The 15,880-nt window shown below is 43.3% G+C and overlaps 1 protein-coding gene across 1 annotated transcript in view; it reads left to right on the top strand.

The window, feature by feature from the left end:
• The window catches only part of NRXN3 (neurexin 3), a 1,698,447-nt gene that overhangs the window by 46,135 nt on the left and 1,636,432 nt on the right, over positions 1-15,880 (top strand). The gene's annotated exons all lie outside the window — the stretch shown is intronic.

The following is a 15,880-nucleotide window of genomic DNA, read 5'->3' as shown; positions in this document are numbered from 1 at the left end:
TCAAGTTCTGTGGGTGTTCTTTAGGGAGTATGAGAGCTGAGCTTCTTGGTCAGAGAATGGAAGCTCCCACTTTGTTTTGAAGGAGATCACAGATGGGGCTCGTCAGAACCCAGTAGATTACTGTGACCAGCAGAGACAGTCTCAACAGGGGCTCAGAGCTGAGGGAAAGAAATGCCCACTCATATCTGTTGGTTCTACTGGTTTTCACTCGTGGTTTTATACCATGCCTCATAATCTTTGATTGTGAGCTGGTCATTGTACATGAGCATTATTTACATACGTAAATTAAGACCTGAGATGTGCTTTCCTCCAGAGAGAAATTTTGATTGTTTCTGGGATGTGTGTGAAGAAGACACTATAGATCTAGGACCTCAGTAAGCCAAATTAAAGGTTTGAGATTTCTTCTGCATTGTCCCAGGCTGTGGGTCCTTTTGAGGACTGTTCAGCTTCTCCTTCCTCCTTACCCTGAGGGTATTATTGTGGGAAAGTGCTACTTATGATATCCCTGTCTTATGCAGGTTCTGGGCATTGATTTCTGTCTTTCTAACACTGGCAGGCTGTCAAAACAAAAGTTCAAATTTGTCTGACTAAGAAAATGCCTTCAGGACAAAAGTGACTTCCATATTTTCCTGGGTTCCTATTTTCCCTTCAGTTTGGACTGGTATTTCCTTATTATCAGATAGCATTTTGCTGTTTTTAAGAAGATGTATTGTGTATTTTTCCCAGATTTTTAGTTATGTTTAGTGGTTATAGTCTGCCATTACCAAAAAGAGAAGTCACTGGGCAGTGGCTTTAAAGTTATATGTATTTATTCATTTTTGGCAGCAGAGTATCTTTTTTTTTTTTTTTTTTTTTTTTTTTGTCAAATGAAGCTTTTTGTAGGATCTCAATATCAAAAACAAACAAAAAAGAAAAAGTGGAGCTTCTCTGATTAAAGTGGAGCTAGAGCCCCTAAGGCCTGTCAGGTAGGTGCCCTCCCCCCTTGTTGAAACCCCACAGAACATCTCTAAGTACCTGTGTTTCACGGGCTTGGTTTGTAAACCTATTCTCTAAAGAGTTTCTAGGTTTGATTGACTTTGAGGAACTAGAGCTTTGGTAAAAGCTCATTGAATGCTTTCCCTGGAAACAAATGGTTCTTGACATTTTAGAATGGCTGGAAGCCTGGATGTTGGGCAGGGTGCTGTAAGAAATGACAGGGTGTGCTGCCTGAGTCCCAGAGAGCCCCTGCAAAAGTAAGGCCTGTGAAATTGAGAGTCCTCTTAGTCCTTTTAGGGTTGGCGGAGGGTTGGGGGAATGGAAGAGAGTGAGGAGGGGGTAGCTGTGTCTGTTTGGGTTCTCCATGAGGCAGACATCAAGACAGGATCAGACTGGCAAGAATCTTTTTGGAGAAAATCCTTGTGAAGGATAAAGGGGACAAAGCAGGAGTAGGGGGTAGGCAGGGAGAGTCTTCAAACCTTGATGCAGATCTGACACTTGTGAAAGGAGAAAGGAAGGATTGGGTAGACAGAGCCTCATCACAAAGGTTGCTTGTTAGAGGTAATCCTGCTTTGGACCGGAATGGGCTGGCACTAGTGCCCCCACATGCTTGGTCATTGGCTGGGAGCAACCCTGGGTGAGTGTGGCCTCAGCTTGAACATAGTGTTAAATCCATAGGGGCAGCAGCAGATACTCTTGATGGAGATCTGAGCAGCACAGTTCCATGGCACCACCTTAGGGGAGGACCACCCCGGAGAGCAGTGAGGCATTTGCCGAAACAAAATGGGAAAGGAGAGTAAATCATAATTTTTCGGACCAGGGAGACAATCCATGGAAACTCAGTGTCCAGTCAAGTGGGATTCTGCTCATCCTGTTTGAGGATGTCTCTGAGCTTGTTGGGAGCAGGCTTAGAGTAACAGATCCTTCTTTATTACAGAAGGTACCCTGATGTGTCTGGTCATGTCATCCTCTTTACCTCACCTCCAGCTTCCTAAATCTTTGCAATGGTTTTAAGCTGCTTCTAAAATAAAGCTCATACTCTTTATCATAGCCTTTTGGACTTGGCTCCAGGCCCTGCCTACCCTTCCATCCTTATGGGGCATGGTGCTCCCCTGTCCCTCCCCGTTCCAGCCACCCTGGTCTTTCAGTCTCTTGTACTTGCCTTGCTCTTCTCACCTCCAAACCTTTGTCAATGCTCTTTCCTCTGCCCAGAATACTCTCTCATCCCCTCTTCTCTTTCATATACTGGCTCAAGGGTCCCTTCCTCAGGGAAGGCCAAAGTCCCCTCTTAGTGGCTGACACAATACCATGTCCCTTCCCTTGGTGACATTTGTCACAGGTACAGTTTTCCATCTTTTCTGATGATTTGTTCAATCTCTGACTCGCCCATGAAGCTAGAAGCTCCTTGAGGGCAGGGGCTACATCTGTCTTTGCTGATGATTATACCTCAGCGCCTGACACACTGAGATGCTCAATCAAAATGTTTTGTTCTTGTGAATGACCCATGAAGGAGGCGACAAAGAGAATAACTGTATATCCAATAAGTAAAAAGAAAGTACACATAGAAACAAAATACTAGGAAGGATGAGATATTCCTCAGGAGTGCAAATGCCTTCTGAGATCCTTGCTGGTCCAACGTGCTGATCTCATGTTGCAAGAGGCTGAGTCTAGGGGAGTGGGGTAACTTCCCCACATTCACATGCCTGGTGGGCGCCAGAGCTGGTACTGACATCTTAGTCCCTTGATGCTGAGCTCAGAGCTCTCTTTGTTATGGGAGGCCATGTGCGATCACATAGAAAGTGTGAGGTTTGAAGGCAGATGCTGTGTCCCATCTAGACTCTACTCTCACCGTTGCTCTGACCTTGAGTAAGACATTAGCCTATTTGATTCTGCTTCCACATCTGTAAAATGGGGATAACATTGTATATTCCACATGGAAATTTTGAAGATTAAATGAATTAATGTGTGAAAGAGTGCTTTTCATAAATTCTAATGTGTTTTACAAATGTAGTCACTGTCTTGTGTTTCATTACTATGTGGTAAAAGAAGTCTAGAAAGTCACCACCGGGTTGGGGTGGATGGGTGAGGTCCAGCCCTTTCCCTGACTGTGCTCCCAAGCCCACTCTGGTCCCCTCCTTTCCTGTGGATACGATATTTGTGTATTTCTTCAAAGAAGCCGAGAAAGCTAAATTTGAAGGAAGAAAAGAATGAAGGAAAGTGAGGGCTGATTTGCAGAAGTCCGTTGGCTTCCCTGAGCCTGGGTTTATTCATCAGTGAAAGGAAGGGGCTGTGGTAAAGTACTTCTAGAGGTTCCTTTCGGCACCGAGGATGGCCCCATGATTTCCGGGGAAGGGCTCAAATAGGGAAGGGGTCACCGGAGACTTCCAAACACAGAGCACAGAGCAGAGGAGATGCGCATGTTGTTAGCATGAGCGATTTGCTGGATTCCGGAAGGAACTCTCTGGCACCAATGCTTAAATGTTGGACACAGAGAAGACGGTAGAGTTTGTGGAAATTACTTTCTGGAGGTCTATTACAAAAAGAAGAGAAACCCAATCTTTACCCTGTTGGAGCTGGGGAGATTGACCAGGAAGCATTTGTAGTAGCTCCACCCTGCAGATATCGACAATGCATAAAATGCTCTGAGGTTTCCAGGTTGAGATGCCCTTTTCCCACACCCTTTCACTTCCTGCACACTAGATTCCTGCTGCTCCCTGCTTGCTACCTTTGTGTTTGGGTGGCGTGGGCTGCCTGGCTGACTGCTCTCTGGGTCTGCACCCTCTGTGCCATGTTCTGAACTTTGGCCCTTCCTCCCGTTTGCTGCCTCCCCTCCCTAAGTCTGTCCCTCCAAGAGTGGGGTCCTGGTGCCCGCAGCTGTTCCAGGTAATAGGAGCCCCAGCGTGGTGACTAATGACTGTGCCAGGTTTAAGGATGATGTGGGTAATTTTCTTCTGAGCTGACCAATTAAAGAGGAAACAGGGGAGTAAGTTAGACTAAAAACTTTTAGAGAGCATGATGTCAAAGCTTTTAATTGGCTTTATTTTTGCTACCGTCTTCAGTGTGTATCTATCTCCCTTCCTCATTTTTAACCCTCTTGGGACCAGATAGAGATTTCCTAAGCAAGTATAAGAGTAATGTTTAAAAAATCAGATTTCTTTTTCTTGAAGGTATCAAGTTAATTGTCTTTTCTGGGGCTAACTGTCTTTTCTTAGGTTCAGATGTGGAATAAGAGTCTGGGGTTAGCAATAGTTTGCATTTGTGTTTTCCATATATGTTTTCGTAGTTTGTCCTCCAGATGTCCCTGTGGCTGGTAGTTGTTTTTGTTTCCATTTCTCAGATGAACACATTGAGGCCGAACGTGGCAAAACATGTGAAACTGATTTGTGCCAGCTCCGGTATCAGCCCTTTCCCCACTTGCTCCACCATCTCCCACAGCCCCCACTGGGGGTGGCAAAGCCACAAGGACCCTTTGAACTCTAGCTGACCACACTGTGAACTTCAGCAGTGGTTGGCAAAGGCAGGTTTGTCCAGGACAGAGTCACCTCTGGTTGATTGTAGATTGAAAACCTTCCTGCAATGCATCAAGTTTAAAAAAGGTAGATAGCCTATTCTTCTTGTAGTCTATCCTTCTTGTTTTTTTGATTTAAAAATTGTTCCTCCTTTTATGAAATTATGGTTATAGTAGATGGCTGTTTACTATTTCATCACTTCCTATCATCATATGAACAGTTGTTAATGTATATTTGCTTCCAGTTTTTTCAGTAATGTGAACATTACAAATATAGATTTAAAAATTACCTTTAACCATCTCTTCCTCAGTTGCATTCTCCCTTCTCTTTTTTTTAGAGCAGTGGTTCTAGACCAGGGATGTTTTGAGGCTGCTACTGACATCTAGGGAGGTCAGGGATGTCACTAAATATCCTACGATGCACCGGACAAACCCCTGTAACAAAGAATTATCCAGTCTCACATACTGATAATACTGAAGTTGAGAAACCCTGTCTTAGACAAGCACTATCATGATATTGATGTGTATCCTTCTAGGATCATTTTTCGTATTTTACATATATTCGCAAGCCTGAATTAACAATACATAGTGTTAGGCTGTTGTGCATGAGTATTCTTTTAATTTATATAAATTTATAAGATATTATGCATCTTGCTTTTTTCCCTTCAACAGTTTTTTATATTTATCTAGATTGATACATATGTAATATACATCTAAATGAGTATGTGTGAGTTGTACATTTCTTTTAACTGATCTTTAGTTTTCTGTTTTTAAAAATATCTTTCCTTGATAAGATAAAAAAATTGATGATCCTATGTCCCATGTTGGGCCCAATCTCTTCTTTGAGGGGATTGAATGTTATTTCCTGTGAAATTTTAAGGTCTGGAAATCCAAGTCTAGTTGCCACAGGGTGGATCCCCTGTTCTGGTTGGAAGGCAGGCCCATTTTCTGGGATGTTAATTCTCTCCAAGAACTTAATCCTCTTGAATATAGCAATAGCAAAGGCCTCGGAGTCCTAGAACAGCTGGTGGGAAGAATGGGACTGTGTCACAGCTCTGATCTGCGGCGTGTCAGTCTCACAAGGCAAGGGCCTTCCTTGGCTTTTCACATTCTCTGTCTTTCATCATTTCCTTTCCATAGCTTTCGTATTGGAAGTGTCAGAAGCACCAGGGCACCTAAGTTATAAGAGATTCCTTTAATGCTTGAGGGCTTATAAAAATAGATGCCCCACTCCTACCCCATACCGCAATACAAGAGGATGGTGATCCCACTGGAAATTTTATGTGATATTGATGCTGAGAGCTTTGTGGTGTTTGGCCTGAGGATTTTTAACCCTTCTAACTACAGTAAATGTAAAGTTGATAGGATCAGAAAACTTAGGACTAAAATGAAGTCCTTTTAGATTTAGATTTCTAGAAGAAATTGAATAGAGTGACAAATATGAAAAAGGTAGACCACTTTTGAAGAACCACACCAGATATACAGAGACTGCCATGTAGCCAAGATCCAAATTATTAATCTCAGAGGCTAATCAATAAAGGACACAGGGGAAAATACATTGATTTGAGTTAGAGGGCTTGGGTTTGATCTTGGCTCAGCTATATCCTAGCTGTGTGACCTTGAAAAAGTTAGCCTTAACATCTCAATTTTCCCCATCTCTAAAATGGAGGTAGTAATATGTCAGCGGATTTGTGCAGAGATAAGAGGAGAATAGGGCTTAGTATCTGGTGAGTTTTAAAAAACATTAGTTGATCTTGGAGTCTGAATCTAAGGAGATTGGACTCTTTCCTTTTGGCAACAAGGAGCCTTTGGAGTCTCTTTAGAAACATGCAAGTGATATGTTTAAATGTGGGTTTTAGAAAGTTAATTCTGGCTCAGAGGAATTGTCAGAAGTAGGGAGAGGTTGGATGTATAAAGATCAGTTATTAGGCTTTTGAATAATCCAAATGAGAGAGACTACCTGAACTGGGTAAGTGGGGTGGGTGGAGTGGGAAGGGAAAGAGGGGAGAGGGGTGTAGAGAGAGGAAACAAGAGAGAAGGAAATGAGGGATATTTAGAAGATAGCATCAGTACGATAAGAAGATTGAGCGGATGTGTGGTTGAGAGAGAGAGGAAATGATGATAATGCCCAGGGTGCTAGCTGGTCCTGCTGAATGGATGGAGATATTAAGGAAGATAAGAAATTCAGAAGGAGCAGTTAAGGGGGAGGCATGGAAGAGGAAAATGATGAATTTGGTTTTAGTCCAGTTATGCCTGAGTTGCCTGGGGAACTGAGGACCAGGAATGTCAGGGAGACATGTATTTTGTGAAGGGATTTGGGAACTGAATTCCAGGGGACACTGATATCCACAGGGTGGGCAGAGGAGAGGAGCACCTGAGAGTGACTTTCAAAGGCACTGCAAGAGGGAGGAGGAGGAGCACTGCAAGAGATGGAGATTCATGGGAGAAGGGGGATCAACGATGCCAAGCACAGAAAAGCCCCGGAAGGTGGGAACTGAGAAGAGGCTCTGTTCTGGGTCTTTGGAAGCCACTGGTAACCTTGAGGAGAGCTGTGTGAGTCGGAACATGGGTGAGGACATAGATGAAAATGCATGTGGATAGGAAAGGAAGAAGATTAGGAATTTTTATGGAGAAAAGGATTTCAGAGAATATCTCTAAGGTGAGGAAAAGGGAAGTTTTTTGTTTCATTTTGAGGTTGCTAGCATGCTGCTAGGCAATGGGAGTGGTGGGAGTAGAGAGAAAAAGACTCAGTATGGGAGAGAGTTCTGGGAAGATTTATGGAACAAGGTCCTGGGGGAGGTAGGAGGGCTTGGAGGGAAGGGGGAGGAGTCAGACTTGAGGGTCTATTTTTTTTTTTATTAAGAGACTAGGGAAAGGAGGAAAAGTGGGTGGGAAAAAGTGAGTAGCTGGAGGGAAGAGAAGTTTTGGACTTCATACTGAAAGGCCTCCATTTGCTCGGTAAAATAGGAAGCCCTTATAGCATCTGCTGAGTAAAGAAGGTGGGAAGGGTTTGGAATAGCTGAAAGGGGGAGCAGATTGGGAAAAAGTTAAAGGATTGCTATGCAACTGAAGTTGAGAGAGACAGAATAAGACTTGTAGTCATTGGTATAACTGGGCTACTGGTTTCTGGTACTGATCAGTTGCTCAGTGGCAAGGCAGGTATAGGGTTAGATTCCTCCAAGACTGAGGGCTGGCAGGGTCTGGGTGGGGTGCAGGTAATGAAGCCAAGTATAGATAAGAAGTGAAGAGAATGGGCAGGGGAAAGGGGTGATAAGCAGTGAGTGTGAAGAGATTGGGGTACTATGGCCTTGATAAAGTTAAAGAGGAGGATTAGGGAGAGATGAAATAACAGATGGAAAATAGAAATAGGATTGTTCTGAGACAGGTATTTCTTGGAGAAGTAGTTCTGGGTGAAGGGAATGGGGGTGAAGGTCATGGCTAATGAAGCAGAAGAGAGAAAGGGGCAATGAAACTGGGCATTGTGCACATGGGCATTGTACAGATCAGTAAGACTCAGGGTGGAGGAGAGAACTTTTAGCCAAGAGTGAAGTATCTTAATGTGGGGGAGTGATCTTGGGGTGATATATTGGTTAGTTATTGCTGCGTAACAAATCCCCCAAATCTTGGTGGCATGCAACAGTGAGCACTGATTTAGTTTCCACATCTGGATGCAGTCTGTCTAGGCAGACTCAGCAGAATAACTGCTGCTGCTGCATCTGCAGGTTGGATGGAGTTTGGTTCATCTGGATTGGTCATGGTTGGGGTAGCTGGCTGGGATTGGCTCTGGGCCTTCACCTCCTGGGGCTGGCTGGCTAGCCCAGGCATGCTCTTCTCATCACAGTAGAAGAGGTGCAGAAGAGCAAGTGCTTTACAAACATTTGGTCATGTCATGCCTGCTAACTAACATTCCTTTGGCCAAAGTAGATCATATGAGCAAGCCCAAAGTCAAGGGGCGGTGGGGGAAGTGATGAGTAAATATTTTTGAATAATAATCAATCACAAATGGTAGATAAGAGATATGAGGATGAGAGGATGGGGTTTCAGATGCTCTCAGAATGAGAGCAGATGGCAAAGGTGGGAAGAAAGGATTCTGTGTCCTCTGCTCCCATCCTGAAACATAAGTGGCCCCAACTGAGAGTGTTTGGAGAAGAAATTATTTGATTAGGGAAGACACACGTTTCTATATTGTGAGTAGTCAAATATGACCAGCAGGAATTCTGGAAGGCACAAAGGGAGGAGTTCAAAAGATGCATTGGGAGGCAGCTGCTTAGGGTGGAGAGCATCTTAGTGAGGAAGTCCTAGTCTTAGGAATAAAATTGACAGAACACACATACACACACAAGGCTGGTAAAGGAGCCTGAGCTGACCCAAGGTGAACCCTGAGAGCCTTATATTTTGGGAAGGTGCTGTGAAGACCGGCCCCCACGTTGCCGTGAATGGGGCTCCGCGTGCTGCGCTCTTCCTGACTAACTGAGGACAGGTGCTTGGAGGAGAGATGTTTCCAGGGAGAGGCGGTCACAGCTCCACACTATACTTGGGATTTCACAATTGCTTTTACTCTGACAGGGTGTTGGGTACTTTTTTTTTTTCCCGCTACAAATAAGGAAGCTAGAGGGTGGGTGTGGGAAAGAAACTATTTAAATGGAGATACAGTAATAGAAATAACATCCATCCTTGGAAAGAGAGATTCTAGAAGAAAGACGGGTGGGGGTAGGGTACCTCAAGCCTATACTTGAGCTCTCTGCAGAGCCTCTCACTACCTTTCCAGTGTTCTTAGTCTTTCCTCCCCCTACTAGGCTGTAGGCTCATTGAGGCTAAAGGCTGAGCCTGCCTTATTCATTGCTATATCTCCAGGGTCAGCACCACATACAGAACCTAATAGGAGTGGATGAATGAATGAATGAGCACATGAATGAAAAATGTAAAAGCTACTGTATCTGTCACCACTTAAAAAAACCAAAACACTCCACATTTTCTTTTGGTAACATCAATCGACAAATATTTAAGGACCTCTTGAATTTTAAGCAGGAAGACTACGCTGTGGATGATCATAGAGGGTGAGACATAGTCCTTGCCAGATGGAGCTTATCTTCCCCTGCAGCTTAGGGGACAGTTACTAACAATGCAGAAGCACATGGAATGTTTCAAGCCTCAGTTTGCCTGTCTGCAAAAGGGGAAGGCTGAACTAAATTCATTCAGGTCCTTTCCTGTATGGCTTCTTGGAGTGGTTGATTCAGGTTCCTTTCCTGTATGGCTTCTTGGAGACTTTAATATTCAGTTGTTCACTGTGAATCCACTAAAACAGGGAAATGAGTTTGATGTCTCTGAAGTGTATTTGACCATGACATTTTTTTCTTTGTTTTTGTTTTTAGAGTGTCTTGTGTTGCTGGCTTTCTAAGGAACATGCTTTGGGAAATACAGGTCCAGACTAATTCTGGTGGACTGATCCGTGTTACAGAACTTCTGAAGGTTGTCCCCATGTCTGCTTCATAGATGCTCTTGCATCAAATTTAATGTTTTTTTTTCTTTTCCTGTGTTCAGGATGAGACTGGCTGCTCTTTTAAAATTTTTATTTTATTTATTTTATTTATTTTTATTTTTTATCATTGCTTATTGTGAAATATAACACACATGCAGAAAAGTGAAAACTTTCAAAGTACAATTTCACAAGTAGTTATAGAGCAAATTTCAGAGTATGGTATAGGTTATAGTCCCACAATTTCAGTTGTTTCCTTCTAGCTGTTCTAATACACTAGAGACTAAAAAGAAAAAATCTATATAATGATTCATTAGTCATAATCATTTGTTAAATCCTATCTTCTCTGGTACATTTCCTCCCTTACGTTTGATCCTTCTCTCAGTCTTCAAGGATATTTGGGCAATGACCATTCTAACTTCTTCATGTTGAAAAAGGGGTGTCAATGTTATGGGGTTGGGAGATGCAACTGGCTGATGTTCTTGGAGAGACTGGTACCTTTGGGTTTCAGGGCTTATCTGGCACAGGAACAAACTGGAGGTTTTAAGTTTCTGAAAAATAAATTTAGTGAGTGAAACTTTGGTAGAGTCTCAAATATAGCCCTGGGTATTCTTCAGGGTTTTCAGGAATATTTTTGGTTGGGGCATGACATACTGTGGCAATTTGCAATATCTAGCTTAAACTTGCATAAGAGTAATCTCCATAATAACTTCTCGACTCTATTTGAAATCTCTTAGCCACCAAAACCTTTTTTACTTTTCTTTTCCGCCTTTTGGTCAGGAAAGCTTTCTCATTCCCATGATGCCAGGGCCAGGCTCATCCCTGGGAGTCATGTCCCATGTTGCCAGGGCAACTTACACCCCTGGAAGTCATGGCCCATGTAGCGGGGAGGGTAATGAGTTTATTTGCAGGCTTGGGCTTAGAGAGAGGGGGGCCACATTTGGGCAAGAAAAGAGTTTTTCTGGGGGTGACTCTTAGGCATATCTATGGGAAGACTTAGCTTCCCCCTTACAGAAATAAGTTTCACAAGAGCAAGCCTCAAGTTCAAGGGCATGGCTTATTGAATTGGGAGTCCCTACTGCTTGAGATAGTATCAGAAATTTCCCAGGTGGGGAAGTTTAAAAGTTCCATATTATTTCTCTAGTCCCTCAAGGGACTTTACAAATACTTTTTGTTATCTGCCCAACATACTCTGGAATGTATCAGGTTATTACATTAAGCTATACAGAGTTACAAGATCTCATTCCCTATTCTAGGCACCATGTGTTTAGGTTATTTAAATAAACTGGCTGCATAGGTTAAGTTAGATAGTGTGCTACAGAATATTTAGATTTTGGACATAGTAAACATCTCTTCTTTTGGTCTCACCCAGAAGGTGAATGTTTGAAATACAGACGATATCATCCTTTATCCTGTGTTTTGATTTATCTTAGTCCCAACCAGGTCAGCTTCATTCATACCTCTAACTGAAGTCTGATCTCTTTTTCAGCTTCTTTAACAGTGTGGTATGGAGTAATGCTGACTGTCTGAGCTGCAGAACTCTAACCCGGAGTCTTAGGTGTCACATAGGTACCCAGAATTCCAGGGAAATGCCAGATTATATACATAGAGCACAGCATCTCAAAATGTAGAAATAACACTCAAAACTCAGAAATAGATGTGATTGAGACTGGCTGCTTTTTAGAGCACCCGTAGGTACAGACATTTGGTTATCATTTGTCCTGATGATGTTGGGGGTTACAGAATTGGGTCATACCTGCTAAGTGTCCCATATCCCCAGAGCAGCCCTGCCTCACCTTTGAGCACCGCACACCCCTGGGAGGATTTGAGGCATCCGAGGATAACCATCTCTGGAAGCTTGGGAGACAAAGGGTGTGGGTTGCATAGGGATGTGGCCAGGGCCAGAGGTGGAGAGGGCTGGGCATATTGACCCAGGATGGAGTCAGGGATTCTAGAAATCAGGCAGTTGCTAGGTAAGGCATTGAGTTGAGAACAGGGGCTATTAGCTGCTTTCTCTCTGTTTTGAATTATCTACCTGGGTATGCTATGATCTCAGGTATTGGATAAACCTGGCTGTTCAGGTCTGCAGAGAATTGATGATTAAGAACCAGGCATAGAGATCAAGTTCAGGCCCCTCCCATGTCTCCTCTGGACAAAAGCAAAAGCCTCCTGATTGGAGTCTCTATGTCATGACATATTCCTCTCAAACTCAGTTCCCAACCATCTAAAACACAGACTTTGTCCCGTCACTCCTCTGTTTAAAATTGCTAAACAGCTCTCCGAGGCCTCCTTAGCTTAGCTCTAGGACCTTTGGAAATCTGCCTCCAAGATGACTTTAGCTTCACACTCTTTCCTTCTCTTCCCTCCCATCCACCCTTCATTCCAGCTAAATAGAACTTCTCATCGCTTCCTGAACACCCCATTATCTCTCACATCTCCCCGTCTTTATTCATGCTTTTCCTTCTGCTGGAATAACACCCCCTGGGGCCTCTTGCAAAATCCTGCTTGTCTTTTGAAGCACAGCTCAAAAGCCTTCCTCTCCCTCTTGGCAGGTCTTGACTCCATCTTTTGTGCTCTCATAGCCCTTGTACATATCTTTATTAAAGTACTCATCACCTCCCACTGTGATTGTCTACTCATATATTTGTCTCTCCTGACACACTAAACTCTTTGGAACTCCAGGGCCATAAACAGTGCCTGGCAAGTAAAAGGTATTTATTGGAGGTTTGTTGAATGAATAAATAAGTGTGAATTGTTTTGAATGAAATGGAGATTGTGACCACTTGGCTCACTCTTGTCACCCACTCTGAAGCCCTCATCTTTCTAGTCTTTTCAGCTTGACTTCCCTAATTGGAAATAACAAAAGCCCAGCCTGGCTTAGCAGAGAGCTGTAAGTTATAGGGAATTTTTAAAAAGAGATGCTGTTTTGTTACCTTTCAAGCATAGAACGTATTTTAAAACTAAGATATAAATAGGTACTAATAAGTAAAATGAGGAAGTTAATGCAAAATTACAGGTCGTAGTAGTCCTGATTGTATAATAATATGTCATAAACAAAGGGCCATAAACATCCCAGAATTAATCACTGAAGTTGAAGCCATGTTGAGAGAATAATTTTTTGAACCTTGAGTGTGAAAAAGAATCTGATATATTTATTTTAAAAACTTTAATTATTTTTGAATAGGTGGTTCCATTATTTGACATCCAGTTGTGTTTAAGTACTGCAGGATGAGCCAATAGGTTTCATTTCATATGCCTGTTGTAAATGGTGAGTGGTCCCTAGCTACAGTGCTGGGTTTAGAAGGCTTCTGGAGCTCCATCTGAGTTCAATCAAAAGATACCATTACTGATTAGTGAAGTGTGCTGTGGACATTGGAAGGGGAAATTTCATGTATTTGCCTTTCTTATCTAGCAGATCCCAGGAACAGTGGTATAATGCTACTTATGATGATATAATCATAGAAACATGGGATTTGTGATTCAAATGCCTGAATTTACAATTTAATTATGTCACTATTGGCTCTGTGACCCTGAGAAAACCATGTTCTGTCTTTAAGCTTCCGTTTCTTCGCATGTAAAAGGGAGTTGAAGAAAAAATTAACACCTTACTTGTCGCTATGGAGGTTAGATGAGGAAGTGTTTTGTAAACGCTAAAGTACTTGACACATATTAGTGTCTAGTATTTGTAATGAGGCTATGAGATCATTAATGCCTGTACTTACTCAGTACCTGTTTATTTGCTTTGTGCGTGTGATATATGGTGGTTTCCATGTGTATTGCCTGTTGTACATTCTCAGTTCACTGCACACAGAAGCCGTGCCAATCACTGACTTGGCATGACACCTATCTTGGGGCTCCTACTTGGGATCCCACCTTTTTTGTTCTCTGTGCTGATGTCCTTCAGGATACACAGTTACACTGAAGCAGATGGAGTTGGACCATGTATTGGGGTTCAGGGGCTTTAAGTTCCATGTAAAGTGTTCTTGGTAAATTTGAAGCTAAGAACTTGAACTTTCTTTCCTTAGCTGCCTCCAGATTGGGGCTCTAGAAGCTCATTGAGGTAAAGGAAACAGAGAAGAGTTAGGAGATCGTCACAGGCAGAGGAGCCTGGGCTGTCCTGAGTGCAAAGGGAGGGAGAAGATTGAGGAACAGGTTGGATCCAAGCTGACTTTGGGCAGTGTGAATGCTGGGTCCAGGTGTTATGAAGGAGGGCCTGCTTAATCCAAAACCAGTGGGGATAAAGTAGGCACTTGTGGGTCAGACAGACCTTTGGACAGAGTCTTTTGTCTCTTTTGTTCACCGCTTTTTCTTCAGAACATATAACAGTTCTTCAGTTCTTAGTTTTCTATTGTGTAACAAGCCACTCCAAAACTTAGTGACTTAAAATAACAATATTTAGTTTGATCACAAGTCTGCAGTATGGGTAGGATTTATTGGGGACAGTCTGTCTTTGTTCCGTGTGTCTTCACCAGGGGTGGCTTAACTGGAGCTGAGGGCTTACTGGTAGCTCACTCACTTGGCAGGCAAGTTGATGCTGACACTTGACTGGAAGCTCAGCAGGGGCTGTTGGCTGGAGACCTCGGTTCGTCTCCACGTGGGACAATGGGCTGCTTGGGCTTCCTCACAACTTGGAGGCTGGGTTCCAAGAGTGAGTGTTCCAAGAGGCCCAGGTAGAAACTAAAAGGTTTATTATGACTTAGCCTTGGAAGTCACAGTGTGTCACTTCCGCCACGTTCTGTATTTGAACAAGTCATTAAAGTCAGCTCAAATTTAAGAGAAGGGGAATATGTTTTGACCTCTCAGTAGGAGGAACTGTGAAGAATTTGTGGCTATCTTTAATCTGTCATAGTAGGCATTCAATAAATATTTATTTGATGAAATTCCTACCTTCATGGATCTTACTTCTGGGGGGGTAGACAATAACAAATATACACACAAACCAGTGTTAGATAGTTTTCAGGGCTGTGAAGAAGAATGAAGCAGAGTGCAAGGATAAAGAGGAATGAACAGGGGTGTTATTTTAGGTAAGATGGCCAGGGAAGGTCTCTCTGAAGGGGTGGTGATGAGCAGAGACCTGAATGAAATGAAAGAGAGAGCCATGTGAAGGTCTAGGGGAAAAGTGTTCTATGCAAAGGAAACAAGTGTGTTAGACTCTGAGGCAAGAGTATGTTTCCTGAACACGCTTCAAGAAGCAGTAGAGAGGTCCAGCGTGACAAGCACCATGAGTACAGTGCCCCTGGGAGGGGTACGTGGTAAAGGTGAAGTCAGAGAGGTGGGTGAGGTGGAGGTTATGTAGGGACTTATAGGTTGTGGTAAAGACTCTGGATTTTATTAATACTAGTTATTAGGAGGCTATCACTGAAGCTCAGGTTGAGAGAGGGACATTTGAGAATCTAGATGGATAGGAGCACTGCTCTGCAGGGATGGGTGGGTGGTCTCGGGGAAACAGAGGGCCTGTTTTGGGGACCACCGTAGGAAGTTAAGAAGCCTGGTTTTTATCAGAGGGATAGGGCTGAAATCCTGGGGGGAAGCAGGGAACTGATTATCATCTCCAAGATGGCTGCATGGTAGGCTCTCACCTCCTCTGGCAGAGTTGACTCTAGAGAATGGGTTAAGGTATGAAGGCTTGGGAACCCCTGACCTCATCCCTGAGTGGGGGCCAGGGTGGGTCCTTTCTGCCCAGCAGGTGGTATTCTGTTTGGAAGCATTTGATCCTCCAGCCCTCTCACTTTTTCAGGCCTTTCTCTGATTCTTACAGCATTCTGGTTTCCCACCTTTAGTCCAGGGCACTGCGTTAAATGTGCCTTGAATTAAAGCAACCAAAGATACGCAGCAAGTGGAGGTTTGGAAAGCATTTTCTAAATGTGGATAACTTAGGAAGATTCAGCCTCTTAGATGTTGAAAGATAAAGGCTAAGCACG

The sequence above is a fragment of the Choloepus didactylus genome, chromosome 4 (genome assembly GCF_015220235.1).
Source record: "Choloepus didactylus isolate mChoDid1 chromosome 4, mChoDid1.pri, whole genome shotgun sequence".
Lineage (NCBI taxonomy): Eukaryota > Metazoa > Chordata > Mammalia > Pilosa > Megalonychidae > Choloepus > Choloepus didactylus.
The sequence above is the reverse complement of the archived record's forward strand: the minus strand, read 5'-3'. Positions and strand labels throughout refer to the sequence as shown.